Here is a 25,558-nt window from a genome sequence, read left to right as displayed (position 1 = left end):
CGGTCAACGTGAGCGAAAACTGCTGCCACATTTCACGTTGTCTTCGATGGTGAGTGTTCATCGGAGGGGAGGGTATAATCTGGAGTGCCCCAGGGAGGCGTGGTAGGTCCGCTGTTGTTTTCTATCTACATAAATGATCTTTTGGATAGGGTGGATAGGAATGTGCGGCTGTTTGCTGGTGATCCTGTGGTGTACGGGAAGATGTCGTCGTTGAGTGACTGTAGGAGAATACAAGATGACTTGGACAGGATTTGTGATTGGTGTGAAGATGGCAGCTAACTCTAAATATAGATAAATGTAAATTAATGCAGATGAATAGGAAAAAGAATCCTGTAATGCTTGAATACTCTATTAGTATTGTAGCGCTTGACACAGTCACGTCGATTTAATATTTGGGCGTAACATTGCAGAGCGATATGAAGTGGAACAAGCATGTAATGGCAGTTGTGGGGAAGGCGGATAGTCGTCTTCGGTTCATTGGTAGAATTTTGGGAGGATGTGGTTCATATGCGAAGGCGACCGCTTATAAAATCCTAATACGATCTATTCTTGAGTACTGCTCGAGCGTTTGGGATCCCTATGTGGTCGGATTGAGGGAGGACATAGAAGCAATTCAGAGGCGGGCTGCTAGATTTGTTACTGGTAGGTTTGATCATCACGCGAGTGTTATGGAAATGCTTCAGGAACTCGGAAGGAAGTCTCAAGAGGATAGGAGGAGTCCTTTTCGTGAATCGCTACTGAGGAAATTTAGAGAACCAGCAATTGAGGCTGACTGCAGTACAATTTTACTGCCGCCAACTTACATTTCGCGGAAGGACCACAAAGATAAGATAAGAAGGATTGGGGCTCATACAGAGGCATATAGGCATTCATTTTTCCCCCGTTCTGTTTGGGAGTGGAACAGGGAGAGAAGATGCTAGTTATGGTACGAGGTACGCTCCGCCACGCACCGTATGGTGGATTGCAGAGTATGTATGTAGATGTAGATTGCTGACGGAGCATGGAGGAGTGAGAAGTCGGCGAGTGAGAGGAGGACGTAGAGAGCGAGAGTGGAAATCCGGCCCTGACTGTCCACTGTTCGATGGAAAACCCGGGATGCGCTGCTGCAGCTCTGTTTATCCTCGTCGCACCGGCATCGGGCTTACCGTGTGTCTCCCGATAGCGACGTTTCATTACGGCCGCTGCTGCCGACTTGTCAAATATAATCTTCGCCTCATCTGTCGCGCTATGCGGTAGCTGCGCCCACTTCAATACAGTTGCGATTACGCTGGCAACGCCAGACAGTATTGGCTGCGATCTCTTGCTTACATAACGCGGTGCCTGTCGGCGGCGGACAATCGCTGGTATCTGTTCGACGCGTGCCTCTCATTGTGTACACGTAAAGCCTTTCTTACAGTGAAAGTCGACAACCATTATGTTACGCGCAGTCTTCTTGCATTGTCTGCGTTTCCCGAGCGGACAGAATCACACTTGTGGTTGAAGATACAATACAATCACATCTATTTGTAGCAGAAACGTGGATCATATTCTGAGTTCAAATATTATGACCTGCTTATAACTAGATAATTTTCGTCGTGAAAATCAGAATGGGTTCTCGAAAAACTTTCATCGGGTTGACTCAAGTAGCGCTCTTTATGTGGTGTCACCGGCAGACACCACACTTGCTAGGTGGTAGCCTTTAAATCGGCCGCGGTCCGTTAGTATACGTCGGATCCGCATGTCGCCACTATCAATGATTGCAGACCGAAAGCCGCCACACGGCAGGTCTAGAGAGACTTCCTAGCACTCGCCCCAGTTGTACAACCGACTTTGCTAGCGATGGTTCACTGACAAAATACGCTCTCAATTGCCGAGACGATAGTTAGCATAGCCTTCAGCTACGTCATTTGCTACGACGTAGCAAGGCGCCATTACCAGTTACTATTGATACTGAATCATATACAGTCAAGAGCGACGCTCATCATTAATGGATTAAAGTGAAGTATTCCACCAGCTACGTCCGTTTTTCTAAAGTCTAATTTCCTTGTCCTGTTCCAGACCTCACGCCAGCCTGCGTGAGCTATAACCCGTGCCTTTCGGCTTCCTCTAGTATACCGGTGTTGGCTCTTCTGCCAACCCACAACACTTTAGGTACTTAATAATGAGTACATTCAGTAGAGGTAATCGGGCTTCTTCGATGTTTCTAGACTTTCGAAAAGTTTTAACTACAGTACCATGATTACAGCCACTAAAGAAAATACACTGATCTACCACAACACTACAACCGCCTTTTTAATAGAGCATTGGTCCAAGTTTGGAACGCAAAATAACAGCAATTCTGAGCGGCATGGTGTCTACAAGTCCTCTTTAGATGACAACGCACAGAGCCCGCATTTCCCGTTAATTACGGGACGGTGATTTGTCGGCGCTGACCTGGCGCCTGACCGTGTCCCAGATGTGTTCCATCGATCATGCTGATTTATAGGACACGATATCAAGTAACTTAGTACGTCATCAGTCACTTTGGATGTTATGTGTAATGTAATACATGAGACATAATACAGTTTCTTGCAGTCCTCGGGATGCTTCGCCCTCACTCCAGCCTTCTTGGTATGTAGGTCATGTATTCCAAAGCAGTATGTCCACAATTATCGCTTGTAGTAATAGATACCCATCATAGCTACCACAGTCAGTAAAGTCCTCAACAAATCAAAGGCAATCACGGTTGCATCATTGTCCTGATGCCTCCCTTCTGCTGCATCGTGATGCGTTTCCGAGCGCACGCTCTCAGCCTTTCATTGATTCATCTACGCTCTTCAAATCACTGTAGAATGATGGCCTTGTGACACAGTTTACCTGCTGGTCGACATTATCGTCCTCGGGGAGGACACGAACCATGAAGGTATGCAGATATTTCGCTATAATGTTCACGCAGTCCACAGCTGTGCACCAGTCGTTCACCTCTCTGATCGCGTATCCCGATATGATTATTGATCTGATGTAACAAGCAAAGTAGTTCATCCAGTCACGCGACACGCTTCCCTTTATTCACTATTCAACTCATACGATTCTGTGTAATATCGTCTCTCTTTCTCTCTCTCTTCTTTGGTACTAAACTATTTTGATTTCAATGTAAGATCTGGTCAGGATTGTTTGTAAAGGGTAATGAATATTTAATACACTGTTGGCGTCGTGTATATTCTGCACGATAGTAAATGAAGCGTCCGTATACACCGACGATAATCAATGTTGCTACGCAGGCAAAAATATAAGTGGTTACATTTTTGCTTGAAATCGTTTAATTACGTTGTCGAAACTCGTAGCTAGCTCAAAGATAATCACAAGTAGCAGGAAATTATTAATGTTGTTACTCGATAAATTAATTGTTGTGAAGAGTTAGGCGATATAACCACCCACGTAGCGTGACGATTTGTACTCGAGATAAATAATTTCATTTATATCACACTGGCTTCACTTTGGCTAAGCATTTACTTGACAGAAATAAATTTAATCTGAAACTCAAAGATATCGTGAAAGAAACCTGTCTCCTTGCCTACAGAAGTTAAATTCTTCTTTGCAATTCCCTAAGAATTCTGATAAAATTAACTTCGAAAATATTAATGCTTGAAAATTATCATCAACATTCAAAGTATTTATTATGTTAACTTCAGGATAAAGCCGAATATTTAATGTTTTAATTAAATTCCACGTAATAGCCACCTGTGCGCCATTACGACAGAACTAAATGGGTGGTCGTCTAATAAATTCACTGTAAATAGTTATTTTCACTTAAATATTCCACAGGGAGGGAGAGGTTTTCAGTAAGAACAGGAGAAATTCACTTTTTACTATATATTGTAACAGAAAATATGTGTTTCAAAACAGCTAAGCGTCTTAATTATTCTGCAGCAGAGACAAAAGTAGGGTTATATTTTAGAATCAAGTCGTCTTAAAATAAATGAGATAAGATTTCCATTCGACATAAAGGTTTTCTGATTATGGTACCGCGTCATATTGTATAAAACTATTACTGGAGAAAAACTAACGTATCGGCCACGGTTGCAGCGGCCTTCTTCTGGGTCTACTGGTGCGTTCCAGCTAAGCAGTGTCCCTTATATTTGGTCATTACTGTTCACTGCGCATGCCATTAAGTCATAATTTTAAAAACATAGTTCGTTTCATTGGTCACTTAAGGAAGAAGGCGGGGCACTTTATTTTAATATGTTACTGCGGTGGAGAGAGAGTGTAACCTCTATTGTCTACTGGTTCTTGTGTTATGTGCCACTATTGGTGGTCACCGGCGAATGAGAAGTTGGCTACTCTTTACCAAATGCTTAACATCGGTCACGAGGTGGGAGTTACTAGCCGGTAGGGCTCGTGCCTCGTGTTGACAGTACGGTCTGCCGGGAGCCAAGATTGGGCAAGCCTGAGTCCATCCTCTTTATTAATGTTCTTAGGGTTTTTAACTATTTCGATGGCCTTTCAGATTTTTCATTTCGTCATAACCGGCTGCTTGGCCAACATACAGGCTTCGCTGAATTTTATTTCTTTTCGACAATCTTGCTGATGTTCTGTCGCTGCAGATTTGTTGTGCTACCCTAGACGAATAACACTCGTGTTCCCGAATGCGCCTTGCTATTGGCCTGCCAGCCTCGCAGGTGTATGCCTCTCCACATTCTGTTTCTTGTTTATCTTGCTTACTTACACTCGGTGACAAGGCTAGCCATTGACAAGAGACGTTGTGCGTAGCCTTTTAAGCTCAGGTGTTATGTTTTGAGCATTACTTAGGCTCCGCCCACGGATTGCCGGATAACGGATGATCGAGTTCCTCTGCGCTTGGTGGTGGTAGGATTGGGCGTTCAGATACCTGTCTGTATGGTAGGCTTGCGATGTACCCTGTGCCACAGTGTGTCCTCCGCTGTCGTGGCGTCTACTTTGACGTCTAGAAATGGAATTGCACCATTCTTCCCTGCTTCGAGGGTGAACTGTATCCTCGCGTGCGTGTTGTTCAAATATTCGTGAAACCTGTGTAGGTCCGTTTCACCATGAGGCCATATAGCGAACGTATCGTCCAAGTATCTGAAACAGCAACGTGGTCACAAAGGAGATGAACGAAGAGCCGTTGCTGCAAAGGATTCAATGAATGTGTCTGTTGGCAGCGGAGATAGGGGAGACCCCATTGCTACGCCGTCTGTCTGCTCGTGGTATTTTCCTTGCCATTTGAAGTACGCTGAAGTCGGGTACAACTAAACCATGTCGCAATGTCTGGCGGGACATGCTCTTGAAGGACGCGGATAGTTCCATGTAGTGGCAAGTTCGTAAATACTGAATTCACGTCAAAGCTTACCATGATGTCCGTATGTAAAATTCTTTCTCCCTTTAGGCATTGCATAAAGTGCTCGAGTTCTTCACATAAGATTCCGTCTTGACAACAAAACCTTTTAATTTGCAGGCAAGATAAGCTGATTGTATGTAGGCGAATCGATCCATTCACTGTTGGCCTCAAAAGATAACTTTCCTAAATTATCTTTGGAACACCGAAAATTCTAGGAGCGACTGGTACTCTGGGAATAAGACCCTTGGCTGTGCCAGTGTCAATTTTCGAGTCCTTAACCAAGGCCTGTGTCTTTCGAATTATCTTCGCCGTAGTGTCCGCCGTTACTTCTTTGTAGAAGTAATTTAATTTTATATTAATTACTATGATTTATATTAATTTTATATTAATTTAATAATTCTTTCAACTTGTCTTCGTTCTGTACGGTGCGTAAGATGACAGTATCATTGTCTTTGTCTGCTGTTAATATCACAATTTCGACGTTGTTCTTCAGTTTCTTGATAGCTGCCCTTTCGTCTCGGCTAAGGTTATATTTCGAAGTCATGACACGTAATAGAACTCGAACGATTTCCTGCCTAATTTTCTCAGATTCTGTCGCAGACGTGTGCCGGAGTGCTGTTTCCAGGGATTCCATAATTTCTTTCGTAGGATTCCGCTCAGGTGTGACGGCAAAGCTCAGTCCCATAGCTTGCGATTCAGTGCCTGCGTTGCTAATGCGATGAGATGAAAGGTTCACCACTGTCCGAGATGTATCCAGTCGCGCTTAGCGTTCCGTGTCGTCTCTGCTAGCTGGTCAAATTTTTTCCTTTGGCGAATGGCGGCGGTTTCACTAGTGGCATGCACTTACAGGTGAGTGATTCTGTCGACGTTATTCCAGTCGGTAGGCGATAACCTAGATAGCAGAAGATGTATTTGCAGCAATTGTTTGTTATTGAAGTCAAGTTGTCTTCCCACCTGCTGAATACCCTCCTTCAGAAGAGATTTTCCTGCTCGCCTGTTGGTGCTTCTTGCTTTGTGAGTGTGGGAGGTAAATTTAAAATGAAGAAATTTAGGTACAGTATCATGATCCCGACATCTCTTCAAGTAGATAAGATCGTTTGGAAGTTTCCCTTTCTTCTTCCTGAAAGTTTCCAGTTTGCGTGTGTTGCTGTGTGATTCTTGCCCATATAGGTTGCTAATATAATTGCTCAGGCTTCCGCGGCCAGAGTCAACCCACATAAAAATTTTCTGGGTATGGCACCGCGAAGCTGGAGCGCACCAGTAGACCAGAAGAAGACCGCTGCAACCGTGGTCGAAACGTCGGTTTTTCTCCAGCAGCATGTTATGTAATGTGACGCGTTACCATACCCAGAAAACTTTTATCTCTACTGATTGTGGCCGCGGAAGCCTACGCAATTATATTAGGATTCCCACTGTTACAAAGACTGTCCTTGCACTGTATAGTTGTCTTTGATACTATAATACATATGTTACTAACATTTTAATACAATAAATATCATACTAACGAGTTGTAGGTTTTATTATTATTTAGGGGTCGTCTGCTTCGAAGCCACATTCTCACTAAAGTGCGCTGACCAGTGTGTTCCGTAATACTTGTGTCTGAACTGGCATGGTACTCCGTTGTCCATCCTATCACAGATCGGCGTCTGCCGCGCTTTACGTAGGAGGCAAGCCTCCGATCTCCACCTTCGGTGACGAGGAGTTGCAACTCCTTTTCCCCTACTCAGGTGTTCACCGTCCGTCAACTACTTTTCATGTAAGCTCATGACCGAAACACTAGTAGCATCCGAATGTGTCGATTTCAGAGTCCAGTGAAACACGCGCCCCCCGCATTCTTTCATTGTTTCTCTCTTCTGTGTATCCGCCTCGAAAGCTGAGTGCTCAGTGCGACAGAATTCCATACGGGTCCAAGTTCCATTCCCAGATAGGTCGGAGATTTTCTCCGCTCAGAGACAGGCTGCTATGTTGTCTTCATCATCGTACCATCCCCGTTGACATATAAGTCGATGAACTGGTATCAACCAAAATGACTTGCACCCAGCGGCGGGTCTACACGATGGGAGGCCGTAGCCACACGACATTTCATTTCTGCACTGTGCCACCGCAGATAACAATTATATGCTCCCATGTGTACTGGCAGTGCAAGAGCATATGAGTATTCTGCCTCATCAAGGTAGAACCTGAATGATTCTGTAATGATTCACTAACCTGATATCTTGTAAACATGTTATTGTCCCACGGCAGTTGGAGCAGTCACATCACGAATCCGTTGTTCTTGAGAAAGAGCTGCGAAAGGCCCTCAGCTCTCCGAAATGATCTGTAAAGTTCCTCTTTTGGGATGCCAGGTGCTTTTTTATCTATCTCAAAAATCACACTGCAGACAAAGCATCATACTGCAGAGAATTCATTTTAAAAACGTACGTGTACAAACTCACACGTGTCACAGACCATGTACAGTCAGGCTCAAAAGTATCCGAACGACATGAATTGCATTTCACCTGATTCGCATGTAACCCACATAATGCAGCTGTCTAGCAGGTCCTCTAATCGCTCCTTGGTACAGTCGTTTGACTATTGAAAATGGTTCCAACAAGTCACCACTAGAAAACACTGCTCTGTATCGCAATAACTCAAGATGTAAAGTAATACTACGATTCTACAAATATCAGGGAACACCTTATCACAGGTAAGACTGTCCTTAAGGCTTGTAAGCTCACATTTATTACAATTAATGACATACCTGAAATGTTACCCCTCTCATTATCAGGTCAGATAGGTAAAGCACGTAGTAAGTTCGTTGTATTCATAAATTCCTCTTCAAAGTAACATACCATACTTATTATTTAACACAAAATCACATTAAAAATGTAAGTTATTCACGAGCAGCTAGGTGAGAATATGTGTGAACTTCAAATGACACGACGAACCGTCTCGTTCTGCATATGGATTCAAACCCAGGTCATGCACACTAAGAACAGATTACGTGACTGACGGAAACTAACAGTCTTTCCTGATTAGGCATATAGAGAGTCATATACCACGATTTTAGACAGTATCAGTTAGCAAATATCAACTTTAAATTACATAACCTAAAATTTTTTTTAACGGACGCGAATTCCTACCCAGCACCTATTGTCCCTGTGAACAAACTACGAGAGATGTTAAATATTGCTTCTTAGCAAGTAACTTACTTGAAATGCCGTGAGGTAAAGCTTTGTGTTGGACAGGGATTCGAACCCAGAGCCTAATGGGATAGATATCGAAGCACTATCAACTGTGACATATCGGATTTTCTCGGCAGTAGCTAGATGTTTTAACAGAAATGACGAGACGAAACATTAATTTTTTCTTTCCCAGGACTCCAACCTGGCAGCTATCGCTGTTTTATTCTAGAGAAAACGAACGTTAAATATGGGTTTGTTGCACCAGCAGCGACATGTGAGCATGTTTGGACTAGAAATAATATGACGAAAAGATCAGTGCTGACTGGGAATAGAGCACCACACATCTCGTTGTTGACTACACACAAAGAGACGTCAGCTACCGAATTTTTCTCCACCAGCAGTTCGGAATAACATCTTGAACTTACAGTGATGTCGCAAATAGTTCTGTGTCTCACTGGGAGTCAAAAACGTCAAATATCGTTAGTGCTGACAACGAATGAAAATACATTAAGAATCGGAATTATTATCCACCAGCAGACAGGTGTTCTCACGCTAGAGCCTGATAATACATGATGAAATCATTAGTGCCGGGCTAGGATTCGAACCCATTCACGAGCAATATGTGGAGATGTTGAGGAATCTGAAGTTTTCAACAAACACCAAATTGTATCCAGCTGTATTGTCACGAAAGGAACAAATTCCGCGTTAAGGGCGGTCTGAGTTGCATTCACAGTTCAGAATCTATTTTATCGACATACGGAAGCTCAGCTAAAAAATGGAATAATGGACTTGCGAGCCTACATAGCGTTTGTTCAGTCACTAGAAATACATAAATAGTATAAGAAAGGTTACTGGTGATAGAGAACTGACTCAGAACTTGATTGTGGCTCAACCTAACGTCTACTTGGTAGACAAGGAATATCATTTTGAATGTGAATTTCAGACCACGATCCATTATATCTTCATCACTTGGTGTAGCCAAAAGAGAATGGAATCTGTCTCTCGCTATCTAAAATCATAGACCGAAGCTGGAATCGATCCCAGACCGTAGATATATGAACCATCATAATCCCAACAGACCACCAAACCCTCTTCTCCGTGGCTCATTTTTCTATCTAACGCCGTTGTACCACACTGGCTTATAATTCTGACACACAGGCTCCCTGTATCAATTTGCAGCATGTTCAGTAAATTCATTTACTTGGTTGACCGAGTCACCATGAACTAGCTGCCTTGGCTACCCAGTGCATACATTCAACTTTATTATGTAATCACCAAAATAAAATCACGTAACTGCCACCAACACAGAACTGCCAACAGTGTAGGATGCAGATATTTAAATGGGAAGTGTTTCTTTTCACTTGTTATGTATTCCTAGAAACCCAAAATTTTTTTGTCAGCAGCGGAAAGGGGCGTTACTTGTTGTGCAGCATTGTAAGTTTTTCACCATTGCACTATGAGCCGAAAGTATTTTGTTGGGCTTTCCTTATCGATGTTTGATCTGAGTGTTCTTAGCTCTTTCACAGAAAGGATAAAAACGCTACACGCAGTTAGACTGGAACTGCGAAACATAACAGACGCTTTTTCACATGTCAGCACGTTACCACAGAGCTGATGAAGAAGTATGTGTCTGACGAGAGCAATAGTGGCTAGAACTCGTAAACCGCTATTTGAAGGACGAGATTAGTTGCGATTTCCACGTGCAACAACTTTCCTGGGCTGAAAACCGTACATTTACAATCTGTTGTTACACTTCAAGCGATAATAACCCAGAGTATTCAATGGAAATGACAGGTAAAATCAAGTGAACTTTGAGGCTCAATTCCGTGCACACCAGGAAGTAACTCGTCGATCACAGAGTTGCCAAACATATTTTACCTTGTTGCCAAATCTCAGATACAACACCAGCAGGAAGAAGATGAACCGATGTGACCCTACAGCGGTCTGGGAAGTGACCATAGCTGGTGTCTCCAAGTCGCGGCTACTACGGCCTGGAGTACGTAATGCGTCTGATTCGCATTTCTGTAACTAGGTTTACGGACTGGAGCGTACTTACTAATAACACTCAGCACTGACGGCAAACTAAGCATCATAAATCGGTAACTCTCATAGTTGTTATTATATTTCTTTCGTGTGTGCACTCAAAACTAAGAAACTCATTCACAGACGTTTTGGTGCGTCGCCCATATTTGAGCACAAGAAACAAATTAAAAAAAGAATGTGTTTGTGTGTGAGTGTGTGTGTGTGTGTGTGTGTCTGACAGAGAGAGAGAGGGAGAGAGAAAGAGAGAGAGAGAGAGAGAGAGAGAGAGAGAAAGATAAAATTAAAAAACAATGAGAGAGAGAGAGAGTGAAAAATTGAAATTGAATCATGGTATGTAAAGAAATCTTTCATTAAAATAACACGTTCCACATCATGACGAAATATCGTATTCATGATCTATGAAACAAGAATTAATCTAATGTAAACTGATCTAATCGTATCATATTGAGGAGTAGCCATGAAGAGTCATGAATTACCGAAATTTTTTCAAATACCAGTAACCATATCTAAACTTGAATATAGAAGTCGATAATTTTTGTAATAAACTGGGACTTCTGTCAAGACCATTTCGTGCCTGTTAATTAACCACGAAAGATGTCTGATATACCTCTATTCTGAAGTAACAAAGTGTACTTGCATTTAAAGATGAAGTGCATGATGTGAAGTTATGTGACGGAGATACGAACCCAACACGTAATCGGATTGTTAACTAAGTATAATCAACTGTTACTTATCGGTTTTTCTTACTAGTTGGTAGGTGTTTGAATCTAAAATAAGGAAACAAACTTTTGAGCCTAAGCGATAGTCGAACTGCACACCTACCGTGCATCCACGAAAATAGCTTAAGTATCAGTTGTTTACTCACCAATAGTAAGATGTGTGCGTGTTTGACCAGAAATAACGGCACCAATTGTGATTGTTGGCCACACATGAACAGAAATTAAAAATGCACGTTAATTTTCACTAACAGGACGGTGTGCACTTGATAGTTCTTGAAATGAAATTATGAATATTTTTGTACTGTATCAGGATTCGAACCCACATACTTACCTTTGGAGGAGACCTAGAGAAGATTGCATTGTTGAGAAAAGGACGAAATGATTGAACCATACTGTTCCGAGAGATTCAGACACTCGAAAGAGGAGATACGAATTGGAATCACAGTCCAGCACCAAATTTTTCAACGTCTCTAGTTCAATCAAGTACAAGTAAAGTAAGAGCCCTGTTCCTTTAAATGGCTATCGGATCACCAAATGAAATAAAATTTTCTAATGTAAGTAAGTTTACTGGCGACTGTATTTCTGTTTACCATGACTTCCGCTATGTCATTTCCCAACGTAAACCGGCTCTGCCAATTTGGTAATGAAGGAACGAGATGTTTAATGGGGATTCTGGGTTAAAACGTCTTTCTCTTGATGTTACCAGGGGTAAAGTAAATCTGTTTGTGCCTCCTAAAGGTAAATTCCCGAACCCACGCATTGCACCTGTGATAGGTCGTTCCGCTGGCCATTGTGGCAACATTTCCCAGCCCCAGGAGCGTGCTGTAACAGATGATGTGCTTAGCTTACACAATTAATCACGATGGAAAAAAAGCGAGTCTATTACATCGTTAAGTAGAAGCAAGCTTCTCAAGCGGAGTTTATGCTATTCTCATGTCAGCAGAATGTAAAGACTCTTCTAGGCACCATAGGCTCGACGTGATCCATTTTGAAATTTTCACAAATTTAGCAAATTTCTTAGTTCGATAAAATCCACTGAGAAGTGTGAAGTTAGCGGATAATTCGATTATTACCGTCATAAAATCAAGTGAACTTTGAGGCTCAATTCCATGCACACCAAGAAGTAACTCGTCGATCACAGAGTTACCAAACATACATTACCTTGTTGCCAAATCTCAGTTACAATACCAGCAGGAAGAAGACGAACCGATGTGATCCTACAGCGGTCTGGGAAGTGACCATAGCTGGTGTCTCCAAGTCGCGGCTGCTACGGCCTGGAATACGTAATGCGTCTGATTCGCATTTCTGTAACTAGGTTTACGGGCTGGAGCGTACTTACTAACAATACTCAGCACTGACTGCAAACTAAGCATCATAAATCAGTAACTCTGTTTTTATTATATTTCTTTCGTATGTGTACTCAAAACTAAGAAACTCATTCACAGACGTTTTGGTGCGTCGCCCATATTTGAGCACAAGAAACAAATTAAAAAAAGAATGTGTTTGTGTGTGTGTGTGTGTGTGTGTGTGTGTGTGTGTGACAGAGAGAGAGGGGGAGAGAGAAAGAGAGAGAGAGAGAGAGAGAGAGAGAAAGATAAAATTCAAAAACAATGAGAGAGAGAGCGAGTGAAAAATTGAAATTGAATCATGGTATGTAAAGAAATCTTTCATTAAAATAACACGTTCCGCATTATGACGAGATATCGTGTTCATGATCCATGAAACAAGAATTAATCTAATAAATCTAATCTAATCTAATCATATTGATGAGTAGCCATGAAGAGTCATGAATTACCGAAATTTTTGCCAATACCAGTAACCAAATCTAAACTTGAAAATAAAAGTCGACAATTTTTGTAATAAACTGGGACTTCTGTCATGACCCTTTCGTCCCTGTTAATTAACCACGAAAGATGTCTGACATACCTCTATTCTGAAGTAACAAAGTGTACATGTACACTCCTGGAAATTGAAATAAGAACACCGTGAATTCATTGTCCCAGGAAGGGGAAACTTTATTGACACATTCCTGGGGTCAGATACATCACATGATCACACTGACAGAACCACAGGCACATAGACACAGGCAACAGAGCATGCACAATGTCGGCACTAGTACAGTGTATATCCACCTTTCGCAGCAATGCAGGCTGCTATTCTCCCATGGAGACGATCGTAGAGATGCTGGATGTAGGCCTGTGGAACGGCTTGCCATGCCATTTCCACCTGGCGCCTCAGTTGGACCAGCGTTCGTGCTGGACGTGCAGACCGCGTGAGACGACGCTTCATCCAGTTCCAAACATGCTCAATGGGGGACAGATCCGGAGATCTTGCTGGCCAGGGTAGTTGACTTACACCTTCTAGAGCACGTTGGGTGGCACGGGATACATGCGGACGTGCATTGTCCTGTTGGAACAGCAAGTTCCCTTGCCGGTCTAGGAATGGTAGAACGATGGGTTCGATGACGGTTTGGATGTACCGTGCACTATTCAGTGTCCCCTCGACGATCACCAGTGGTGTACGGCCAGTGTAGGAGATCGCTCCCCACACCATGATGCCGGGTGTTGGCCTTGTGTGCCTCGGTCGTATGCAGTCCTGATTGTGGCGCTCACCTGCAAGGCGCCAAACACGCATACGACCATCATTGGCACCAAGGCAGAAGTGACTCTCATCGCTGAAGACGACACGTCTCCATTCGTCCCTCCATTCACGCCTGTCGCGACACCACTGGAGGCGGGCTGCACGGTGTTGGGGCGTGAGCGGAAGACGGCCTAACGGTGTGCGGGACCGTAGCCCAGCTTTATGGAGACGGTTGCGAATGGTCCTCGCCGATTCCCCATGAGAAACAGTGTCCCTAATTTGCTGGGAAGTGGCGGTGCGGTCCCCTACGGCACTGCGTAGGATCCTACGGTCTTGGCGTGCATCCGTGCGTCGCTGCGGTCCGGTCCCAGGTCGACGGGCACGTGCACCTTCCGCCGACCACTGGCGACAACATCGATGTACTGTGGAGACCTCACGCCCCACGTGTTGAGCAATTCGGCGGTACGTCCACCCGGCCTCCCGCATGCCCACTATACGCCCTCGCTCAAAGTCCGTCAACTGCACATACGGTTCACGTCCACGCTGTCGCGGCATGCTACCAGTGTTAAAGACTGCGATGGAGCTCCGTATGCCACGGCAAACTGGCTGACACTGACGGCGGCGGTGCACAAATGCTGCGCAGCTAGCGCCATTCGACGGCCAACACCGCGGTTCCTGGTGTGTCCGCTGTGCCGTGCGTGTGATCATTGCTTGTACAGCCCTCTCGCAGTGTCCGGAGCAAGTATGGTGGGTCTGACACACCGGTGTCAATGTGTTCTTTTTTCTATTTCCAGGAGTGTATTTAAAGGTGAAGTGCATGATGAGAAGTTATGTAACGTATATACTAACCCAACAAGGTTCTTTCCCTGTCTACGGAATCCTTTTCATGTTAATATCAAGCATCAGCGATTACTCGTAGATTACATTAAAACTAAAGTAACTGATGAAGACGTTACTTGATAACAAAAACGTGCTGCCTTTCTTCACTTTCTTTCGCCTAGAAATGGCTATCGTGTACTGCCAAAGCAAAAGACAAGAGATCTTACTGCCTTCATTCTAAGCAATCCAAGTACAAAATTTTCGCTATATAGTTGAAATTTAATATTCGCTTCTATAATGTAGGAAAATATTTCACAGTTGCAAAACTCGCATCCGACTCATTGACCTCACACTTAGTCGCTGACCATAAATTCTAGCTCAGAGTGACACCAGATTAAGGAACCTAATGAAGCGAAAACTGTTTGCCAGTGCTCTTTCTCATCGGAAAATACGCATTTCACTCATTGGGCTCCATAAGTACACTGTAACAGTAATTTCTGTGTGTATGCAATGCATACGGATTGTAGAATTTAGTGGTGCTCACTCTTCCACTTCTGTACACAATATGCCTGACCTAAATGTGCCCTTTATCATTACAGGCCTCGGGCAGTGCAACATCACACTGACAACAGTAATGTGCTTATACTGACAACCTGAATGTTCGTTTCACCTGATTTTGTAATCATTTAAATAAAACAACATGACCTTCCATTGGGAGACATTGTCGTAGCTGAAGGAATTTAGTTTACTTCCCACAGGAGGTCTTGACTTCAGTCTTAGTACATTACTCTTGACTACGACCGTAGTATTGAGGTAAAACGCGAGACTAGCTAATACGACGTCTAGTAACTAAAAGCACACGTCGCAAAAGTTTTTGTGGCCCCTTTCCTCTCGGTGCTGAAGCTATGAGTGTAATTCAAGCGAATCTACAATAGATTTCGCTTACTGTCACACTGGTAATAATAGTTTTGTCCAACAATGTTTTAGCGAAAGATTTCTTTGCCGACCATCTGCCTCTGAACACCACATGCATCTGAGTTTTCTGGGACCAGTTTACTGTCTACCGGCAGGGGCTGTGGCACTGCATTGTCTCGCCTTCTGCCGACGTCTGCTCCACTCCGCACTCTCGACCATGTTAAATGCTTTAATGTTGTTGAGTGGTGACCCATAAAATCTGTCTGCTATTTTTGTTTCACTCTTGATAGCAAATGAGGCACAAAACCGTTTTTATTTGATGATTATTTTATTACACTAGGATGCAATACATCAATGTGGACAGAATTAATTTCATTGTTTCTGAGCCAGTGAACTACAATTAATCTATTCTTTTTCCTTTCACGGGAGGGTCTTCAAATAATTTATTATTGTCATTGATTCATATGTGTTAGTCAAGGTACAGAGAGAAAATGCTATGTAATGTGTTTGGTTTCTTTCTTTGATTCTCTATGGTAAATGGATGCAAAAGATTGTGTCAATACCTATGAGAACCTGCTCTATAGCTACTCAGGCACATTGCTTGTTTTTAGGTCTACACCTTAATTAATGGAGACGTGAACGCTGTTCACAAGTGATATTTAAAATATTCAATTGGATTTAAGGTGACAAAATCGATCTTATTTTAAGCTACCCAGAGAAAAAGTAAGTTGCTAGAGCCGCTGTTAGCAAATGTCTGCAGGGAGTTCCTAATTCCTACTGTGGAAATTTAGCATAGAGGCGCTATAGTAATCAAGAGGTTCATTTCCTTCATAATTATCACCCTCGCATGTGAGTCTTAAGTGAAGAACAATATTGAAACTCGTATCGCTGATGTTCGATTCGAATGTCTTCAGAGACGCTGGTATTGAGAAGCAGCTTTGCAGTCAGGAAGCCAACATCTATGACCAATAACACAACTTACTGAGTCGAGCTACAAAGAGGATTTGATGTGTAAAGGTTTTCTTCCGATTTCGATATCGAATTTTTCCTAGAAATTCGCAGCTCCTTAAAATATATCAGAAAAAAAGGTCGCACACGCTGGCCCCTTCACTGTTAGAACTGACGACTGACTGAGCCGTTCTGACACGAGGCACGGGCGGTACCACCGGGCTACGGACACACTGGTGCTAGTACGCCACTCTCATCATGGTATTGGTCGCTCAGCCTCATAACGCATCGTGAAAGGTAATAAAAGTGGTCACTTATGTGAAGAATAGCATTTCTTTAGGCAAAAAATTGAATTTACAGTCTCAGTGTCTTAGTTTAGATTAGGATTATATAGCACTAGTCATTCAAATGGAAAGGGAATATCAAGTGAATTTAGCGAGTCAATTCAGTACCATAGGCAGAAGTGATTGCACTGTCACAGTGTTGCCTAATGTTTGTGACGATGTTGCCCATTCTCAGCTGTGCTAGGAACATCTCTGTAACGGTGTGCGGGGAGAATACCGTGCTTCTGTCACAGGAGGATATGGAGAGGAGGCGCAGGGTTTGGTTAATATGCAGCGTTTTCTCCTACCAGTTGTGTCAAACATTCAAGTGTATAATATTCCATCATGATTACAGTTTCCTACAAAATATATACGAATAAAACAGTTCCCTTGTCACTTTGTGACAGAAGATTATTTCAGTACAATAAAAAGTCTTTGGAAATCACTTATGCTCACCTGTCACAAAAGTAAAATAACCATCACTTTGAACCTCGAAATCGATTGAATCTATGTGCAGTCCTGTGACGTTTAAATAAATCGTCTTAACGGCACTAAATCGTGGTTTGTGAATCATTTACCAGCCGTACTCTACCGAATTTCACTGGTTGGAAGGCAAAAAGCTTACTGACAAATTTCACAGAAGGAAAAGGGGGACGAAATGTCTTCCATTGGAAGGCCATGTTGTTTTATTTAAATGACTACAAAATCAGGTAAAACGAACATTCAGGTTGTCAGTATAAGCACATTACTGTTGTCAGTATGATCTTGCACTACCCAGGACCTGTAATGATAGAGGACCCGTTTAGGTCAGGCATATTTTATACAGAAGTGGAAGAGAGAGCACCACTAAATTCTAATCCGTATGCATTGCATACACACAGTGTATTTATGGTGCCCAATGAGTGAATTGCTTATTTTCCTGTGAGAAAGAGCACTGGCAAACAGTCTTCGCTACATTAGGTTACTTATTCTGGTGTCACTCTGAGCTAGAATTTATGATCAGCGACTAAGTGTAAGGTCAATGAGTCGGATGCGAGTTTTGCAACTGTGAAATATTTTCCTACATTATAGAAGCGAATATTAAATTTGAACTAATATGGCGTTAATTTTGTACTTGGAGAGCTTAGAATGAAAATCTTTCTCTTTATTGCAAAGGAAAACAATTGGTTTTCTAAAACATTGTCTGTTAGACACAACTTGAAACACGAAGGCAGTAAGATCTCTTGCCTTTTGCTTTGGCAGTACTCGATGGCCATATCTAGGCGCAAGTAAATGAAGAAAGGCAGCGCGTTTTTGCTATCAAGTAACATCTTCATCAATTGCTTTAGTTTTAATGTAACCTACGAGTAAATACTCATGTTCGATATTAACGGGAAAAGGATTCCGTAGACAGGGAAAGAACCTGTTCTTGGGTAACTACTTCTATAGTGACCAAAAGGTACCAAATGATCTTCAAGTACAGTGTTCCAGCAGCGGTATGAAGAAAATGATAGTAATAATGACGGTAATAATCGAATTATCCGCTAACTTCACACTTCTCAGTGGATTTTATCGAACTAAGAAATTTGCTAAATTTGTGAAAATTTCAAAATGGATCACGTCGAGCCTATGGTGCCTAGAAGAGTCTTTACATTCTGCTGACATGAGAATAGCATAAACTCCGCTTGAGAAGCTTGCTTCTACTTAACGATGTAATAGACTCGCTTTTTTTCCATCGTGATTAATTGTGTAAGCTAAGCACATCATCTGTTACAGCACGCTCCTGGGGCTGGGAAATGTTGCCACAATGGCCAGCGGAACGACCTATCACAGGTGCAATGCGTGGGTTCGGGAATTTACCTTTAGGAGGCACAAACAGATTTACTTTACCCCTGGTAACATCAAGAGAAAGACGTTTTAACCCAGAATCCCCATTAAACATCTCGTTCCTTCTTTACCAAATTGGCAGAGCCGGTTTACGTTGGGAAATGACATAGCGGAAGTCATGGTAAACAGAAATACAGTCGCCAGTAAACTTACTTACATTAGAAAATTTTATTTTATTTGGTGATCCGATAGCCATTTAAAGGAACAGGGCTCTTACTTTACTTGTACTTGATTGAACTAGAGACGTTGAAAAATTTGGTGCTGGACTGTGATTCCAATTCGTATCTCCTCTTTCGAGGGTCTGAATCTCTCGGAACAGTATAGTGCAATCATTTCGTACTTTTCTCAAGAATGCAATCTCCTCTAGGTCTCCTCCAAAGATAAGTATGTGGGTTCGAATCCTGATACAGTATAAAAATATTCATAATTTCATTTCAAGAACTGTCAAGTGCACTCCGTCCTGTTAGTGAAAATTAACGTGCATTTTTCATTTCTGTTCATGTGTCGCCAACAATCACAATAGGTGCCGTTATTTCTGGTCAAACACGCACACATCTTACTATTGGTGAGTAAACAACTGATACTTAAACTATATTCGTGGATGCACGGTAGGTGTGCAGTTCGACTGTCGCTTAGGCTCAAAAGTTTGTTTCCTTATTTTAGATTCAAACACCTACCAACTAGTAAGAAAAACAGATAAGTAACAGTTGATTATACTTAGTTAACAATCCGATTACGTGTTGGGTTCGTATCTCCGTCACATAACTTCACATCATGCACATCATCTTTAAATGCAAGTATACTTTGTTACTTCAAAATAGAGGTATATCAGACATCTTTCGTGGTTAACTAACAGGGACGAAAGAGTCTTGACAGAAGTCCCAGTTTATTACAAAAATTGTCGACTTTTATTTTCAAGTTTAGATTTGGTTACTTGTATTGGCAAAAATTTCGGTAATTCATGACTCTTCATGGCTACTCAACATGATATGATTAGATTAGATTACATTAGATTAATTCTTGTTTTATAGATCATGAATACGATATTTCGTCATAATGTGGAACGTGTTATTTTAATGAAAGATTTCTTTTCATACCATGATTCAATTTCTTTACAATTTTTTACTCTCTCTCTCTCTCTCATTCTTTTTGATTTTCATCTCTCTCTCTGTCTCTCTCTCTCTCTCTCTCTGTCACACACACACACACACACACACACATTCTTTTTTTAATTTGTTTCTTGTGCTAAACTATGGGCGACGCACCAAAACGACTGTGAATGAGTTTCTTAGTTTTGAGTGCACACACGAAAGAAATATAATAGCAACTATGAGAGTTACTGATTTATGATGCTTAGTTTGCAGTCAGTTCTGAGTATTATTAGTAAGTACGCTCCAGTCCGTAAACCTAGTTACAGGAATGCGAATCAGACGCATTACGTATTCCAGGCCGTAGTAGCCGCGACTTGGAGACAGCAGCTATGGTCACTTCCCAGACCGCTGTAGGATCACATCAGTTCGTCTTCTTCCTGCTGGTGTTGTAACTGAGATTTGGCAACAAGGTAATATATGTTTGGCAACTCTGTGATCGACGAGTTACTTCCTGGTGAGCATGGAATTGAGCCTCAAAGTTCACTAGATTTTACCTATCATTTCCATTGAATAATCAGAGTTATTATCGCTTGAGGTGTAACAACAGATTGTAAATGTACGGTTTTCAGCCCAGGAAAGTCGTTGCACGTGGAAATCGCAACTAATTTCGTCCTTCAAATAGCGGTTTTCGAGTTCTAGCCACCATTGCTCTCGTAAGAGGAAGCTAAGACACATGCTTCTTCGCCAGCTATGTGGTAACGTGCTGACCTGTGAAAAAGCTTCTGTTATGTTTCGCAGTTCAAGTCTAACTGCGTGTAGCGTTTTTATCCCTTCTGTGAAAGAGCTAAAAACACTCAGATCAAACATCGATAAGGAAAGCGCAGGAAAATACTTTCGGCTCATAGTGCAATGGTGAAAAACTTACAATGCTGCACAACAGGTAACGCCTCTTTCCGCTGCTGACAAGCTAATTTTGGGTTTATAGGAATACGTAACTTTATTTATGAAAAGCCACATTTGCATACCTCTTGAGTATGACACAGCACACAAATTAAACACAGACCCAATCAAAATCTAAGTGAGTAGTATTTTATTAATTCGTGACGATAGAGGCATGCTTGTGTACAGATACTCAGTTTTATTAAAACAGACATTCGTTGTAAGGTTTTCGTGGGTAGTTTAATTTCACCTTTTATAAAACACTTCACAATTTTCGTAAGGTTTCCTTTAATGTTGTTAAAACTATAGTAAATATGAGAGAGAAATTAATCATCAAGATATATGCGAATTCTCTGATGTTATCTATGACAGTCTGAAGATGCACATGCGGTTTATTGATTACATGCATGTAGAAAACTTGTTCTCAGTTAAAGCTGTGAAACAAGGTTTGAAGAAGAATAAAATGCCACTACCAGACGACAGCTAATGTAGAAAATACTTTTCTGACGTAATTTGATACGATGTGCTCTACCCATACAGAATACAAATGTTTCGAGATGCATCTACTCTCTGGCCGTCTATTAAACCTGAAATGAACGAAATGTCGCAGAATTTAGCCCTTTCCCCACATGCGACTATTTTGGGTTGAGAAGTGAAGGGAATTATGTTACAAGTTCCATTAGATTGATATCTTTAGCAGAGAGCAGAATTGCGTTTTAGAAAATATAGCACTGAATGTACTCCAACTCGCGACCTCTTATCTACCATGCGTGATACTTACCATTACGCTACTAGCTGACACAGAGCTACAACAGCTCCAGAAGTCAACAAGAAGTGCTCCAGAACTTCTGCATTCCACAGCGCTGTGGGATAATGCATATGGCCACGTAAATACGTATGAGAGACAAACAGTTACCTTTCCTTTTGCACTGCGTGACGTTTTCAACAAGCAGATAGCGCAATAGAATAGTTCAAGTGGAAAGCAACACTTCACTTCGTATTTAAATTTCTGCATCCTACACTGTTGGCAGTTCTGTGTTGGTGGCAGTTACGTGATTTTATTTTGGCGATTACAAAATAAATTTGAATGTATGCACTGGGTAGCCAAGGCAGCTAGTTCATGGTGACTCGGTCAACCAAGTAAATGAATTTACTGAACATGCTGCAAATTGCTACAGGGAGCCTGTCTGTCAGAATTATAAGCCAGTGTGGTACAACGGCGTTAGATAGAAGAATGAGCCACGGAGAAGAGGGTTTGGTGGTCTGTTGGGATTATGATGGTTCATATGTCTATGGTCTGGGTTCGATTCCAGCTTCGGTCTATGATTTTAGATAGCGAGAGACAGATTCCATTCTTTTTTGGCTACACCAAGTGAAGAAGATATAATGGATCGTGGTCTGAAATTCACATTCAAAATGATATTCCTTGTCTACCAAGTAGACGTTAGGTTGAGCCACAATCAAGTTCTGAGTCAGTTCTCTATCACCAGTAACCTTTCTTATACTATTTATTTATTTCTAGTGACGGAACAAACGCTATGTAGGCTCACAGGACCATTATTCCATTTTTTATCTCAGCTTCTGTATGACGATGAAATAGATTCTGAACTGTGACTGCAACTCAGACCGCCCTTAACGCGGAATTTGTTCCCTTCGTGACAATACAGCTCGGCTACAATTTGTTGTTTGTTGAAAACTTCAGATTCCTCAACATCTCCACATATTGCTCGTGAATGGGTTCGAATCCTAGCCCGGCACTAATGATTTCATCATGTCTTATCAGGCTGTAGCGTGAGAACACCTGTCTGCTGGTGGATAATAATTCCGATTCTTAATGTATTTTAATTCGTTGTCAGCACTAACGATATTTGACGTTTTTGACTCCCAGTGAGACACAGATCTATTTGCGAGATCACTGTAAGTTCAAGAGGTTATTCCGAACTACTGGTGGAGAAAAATTCGGTAGCTGACGTCTCTTTGTGTGTAGTCAACAACGAGATGTGTGGGGCTCTATTCCCAGTCAGCACTGAACTCTTCGTCATATTATTTCTAGTCCAAACATGCTCACATGTCGCTGCTGGTGCAACAAATCCTTATTTAACGTTCGTTTTCTCTAGAATATAACAGCGATAAGTGCCGGGTCGGAGTCCTGGGAAAGAAAAAAATTAATGTTTCGTCTCGTCATTTCAGTTAAAACATCTAGCTACTGCCGAGAAAATCCGATATGTCACAGTTGATTGTGCTTCGATATCTATCCGATTAGGCTCTGGGTTCGAATCCCTGTCCAACACAAAGCTTTACCTCACGGCATTTCAAGTAAGTTACTTGCTAAGAAGCAATATTTAAGATCTCTCGTATGGACAGTCTTACCTGTGATAAGGTGTTCCCTAATATTTGTAGAATCGTAGTATTACTTTACATCTTGAGTTATTGCGATACAGTGTGGGCAGTTCGAATATGATTTATCGGTGCCGAGAACCGAAGACGCTCGAAGTGCTTCGTCACAATATTGTTCTTCTAATATTAATGAAAATTGTTACAAAAGTGACATCTGAAATGAGTGGAGGAAAGGTCACTATTGAGCGATTAGCTGGCACGATAGATAACTAAATTTGTGTTACACTTTATAAAATATTAATGGATAAACTTTAAATATTTGACGTGCTGGCTCCTATGGTGGCAGACAATAAGATTCAAATGGTTCAAATGGCTCTGAGCACTATGGGACTTAACATCTGTGGTCATCAGTCCCCTAGAACATAGAACTACTTAAACCTAACCAACCTAAGGACATCACACACATCCATGCTGGAGGCAGGATTCGAACCTGCGACCGTAGCAGTCGCGCGGTTCCGGACTGAGCACCTAGAGCCGCTAGACCACCGCGGCCGGCAGACAGTAAGATTATCGTGCTGCTACACTAACGCAGTTTCTCACGGAAGTCGAACTGACATTACTCACTGTACCACCTGTTGCCTTCTTCTCACTCCACTTCTGACGTTTTACAGCATAAAGTGCAGCCTCAACCAAACTGAAGTAACTTTCAGATAGAATCTTACGGTTTTAAACCAGGAAGTGTCACACCTTAATAACTAGCCTTTAGGCAAAGTGATTTATTTCAGTGGATTTCTCCACTTCGCTCGAATGATCCACCTTTCATCTCTGCTGCGCTTATGTGCTTTCCTTATCGCGTCCCGTGCATACAGCGCTACCAGGGGTTAGTTCGACCTCGCGGAAGGCAGTGGTCATGATCTTGTGGCTCATCAGTGTACACTCCTATGAGAGCACAGCATTGTATGGTGGTGAATTATGGAAGAGGGAAAACTGGAAAGGAACAGAATTGGTGTGTATGTGGTGGTGCAGGGGTAGTTAAGAATTAGGTTCACCTATAAGATAAGGAATCAGGAATTTCACTATAGAACCGGCGAAGAAGCCAATATATCTAAAACACTGCCAAGAAGAAGTGTAGGATGATAAGACACCAGTGAATAGCCTCCATTGTCCTGGAAGGAACTGTAGAGTGAATAGAGACTTGATAACATACAGAAAATAATTGAGGATGTGAGATGCAATCGATAATCTGAAGTGAAAAGATTAGCCCAGGAGAGGAATTTGTGGAGGGTCGCACCAAACCCGGCACAGGGCAGTATATGAGATGACACCCTAGCCAGTCATCTTGTTGTCCAGAGTCTCCCTGTAGCCTGCACTTCGAGGAACGAGACGAGCATTCCAGAGAAGATTTTCGTTGTTGTATATGTGTAGTTAAGGTAGTGCTAATTATGGGTTATGTAAAGCTAACTCGACAAATGTAGCAGCAAAAGTTTCCTGAACACACAAACTCATTTAACGACAGCCAGAAGCAGACGTGACGTACGCAGATAGCTGCGAGCGTTAGCACGTTACTTCCAGGAGTCAGGGAGACGCGCGGCCTCTGATCGAGTCGGTCTAGCGGCTTAACGACGAGGGCCGGTGTGCCAGCTAATGTCGATGTTGCTCCTAGGCGTTTCCCTAACTCTGTTACCAGGCTGGCATCCACGTTAAGCCTCAGATACACGATTCGCAAACATTTAGAAAACGTTCGCCCACTATCACATGGGATAACGCTAAATGCAGACAGATAGGATACTGGGAGGCAATGGAGGTAGTGTACGAAGAGCATCCAGTCACAGCCTACCACTAACATTAGCAAATCTGGAAATTAACATACCGACCCCGTGTAGATGTAATATGAGGTCGCTACACTGTTGTAGAAATTGCTGTGAGTTTAGGATGCCGCACGAATCGAGAGACGAGCAAGCTGCAGAAATATTGATCGATAGTCAGCCAGTTAGGCAGAAAAGTGTTTCGCATCTGTTGCTGTAAACAGCCTCTGAACAATGCTGGAAATGTTTTGTAAACCGAAAACTCTACAATCTCTTCACAACTCTTGTCCAGAAAAAAGTCTTAAGACTCTTATGACCTCATCGTTGACATAAAACAGGTAATGAATCCTTGAAAATGGGATTATCTTGTTCCAGTTGCACACACGCAAATAATTTTCACACTTGGTCATTATGTATATCTGATGATGCATTTCTGTGATTACAAAATATGTCTGTCAATATTCTACTTTTAAACATTTCAATATTGTGCTGGCATAAACGTCACCAGGTCACTCGTAGGCAAAGATGAAGCTTGAAGATTGATCAGTGGTCTCTAGATCAAACGCGTCTACCACGAGAGAAGCCAGAGACACACCCCCAAATAACACTACACCAACGCCCACTCGACAGCATGTACACTATTTTATTTTGATCATCAGTCTACTGACTGGTTTGATACGGCCCGCCACGAGTTC

This window comes from Schistocerca cancellata, chromosome 7, assembly GCF_023864275.1.
Source record: "Schistocerca cancellata isolate TAMUIC-IGC-003103 chromosome 7, iqSchCanc2.1, whole genome shotgun sequence".
NCBI classification, from domain to species: Eukaryota; Metazoa; Arthropoda; class Insecta; order Orthoptera; family Acrididae; genus Schistocerca; species Schistocerca cancellata.
Note: the sequence above shows the minus strand (reverse complement) of the source record.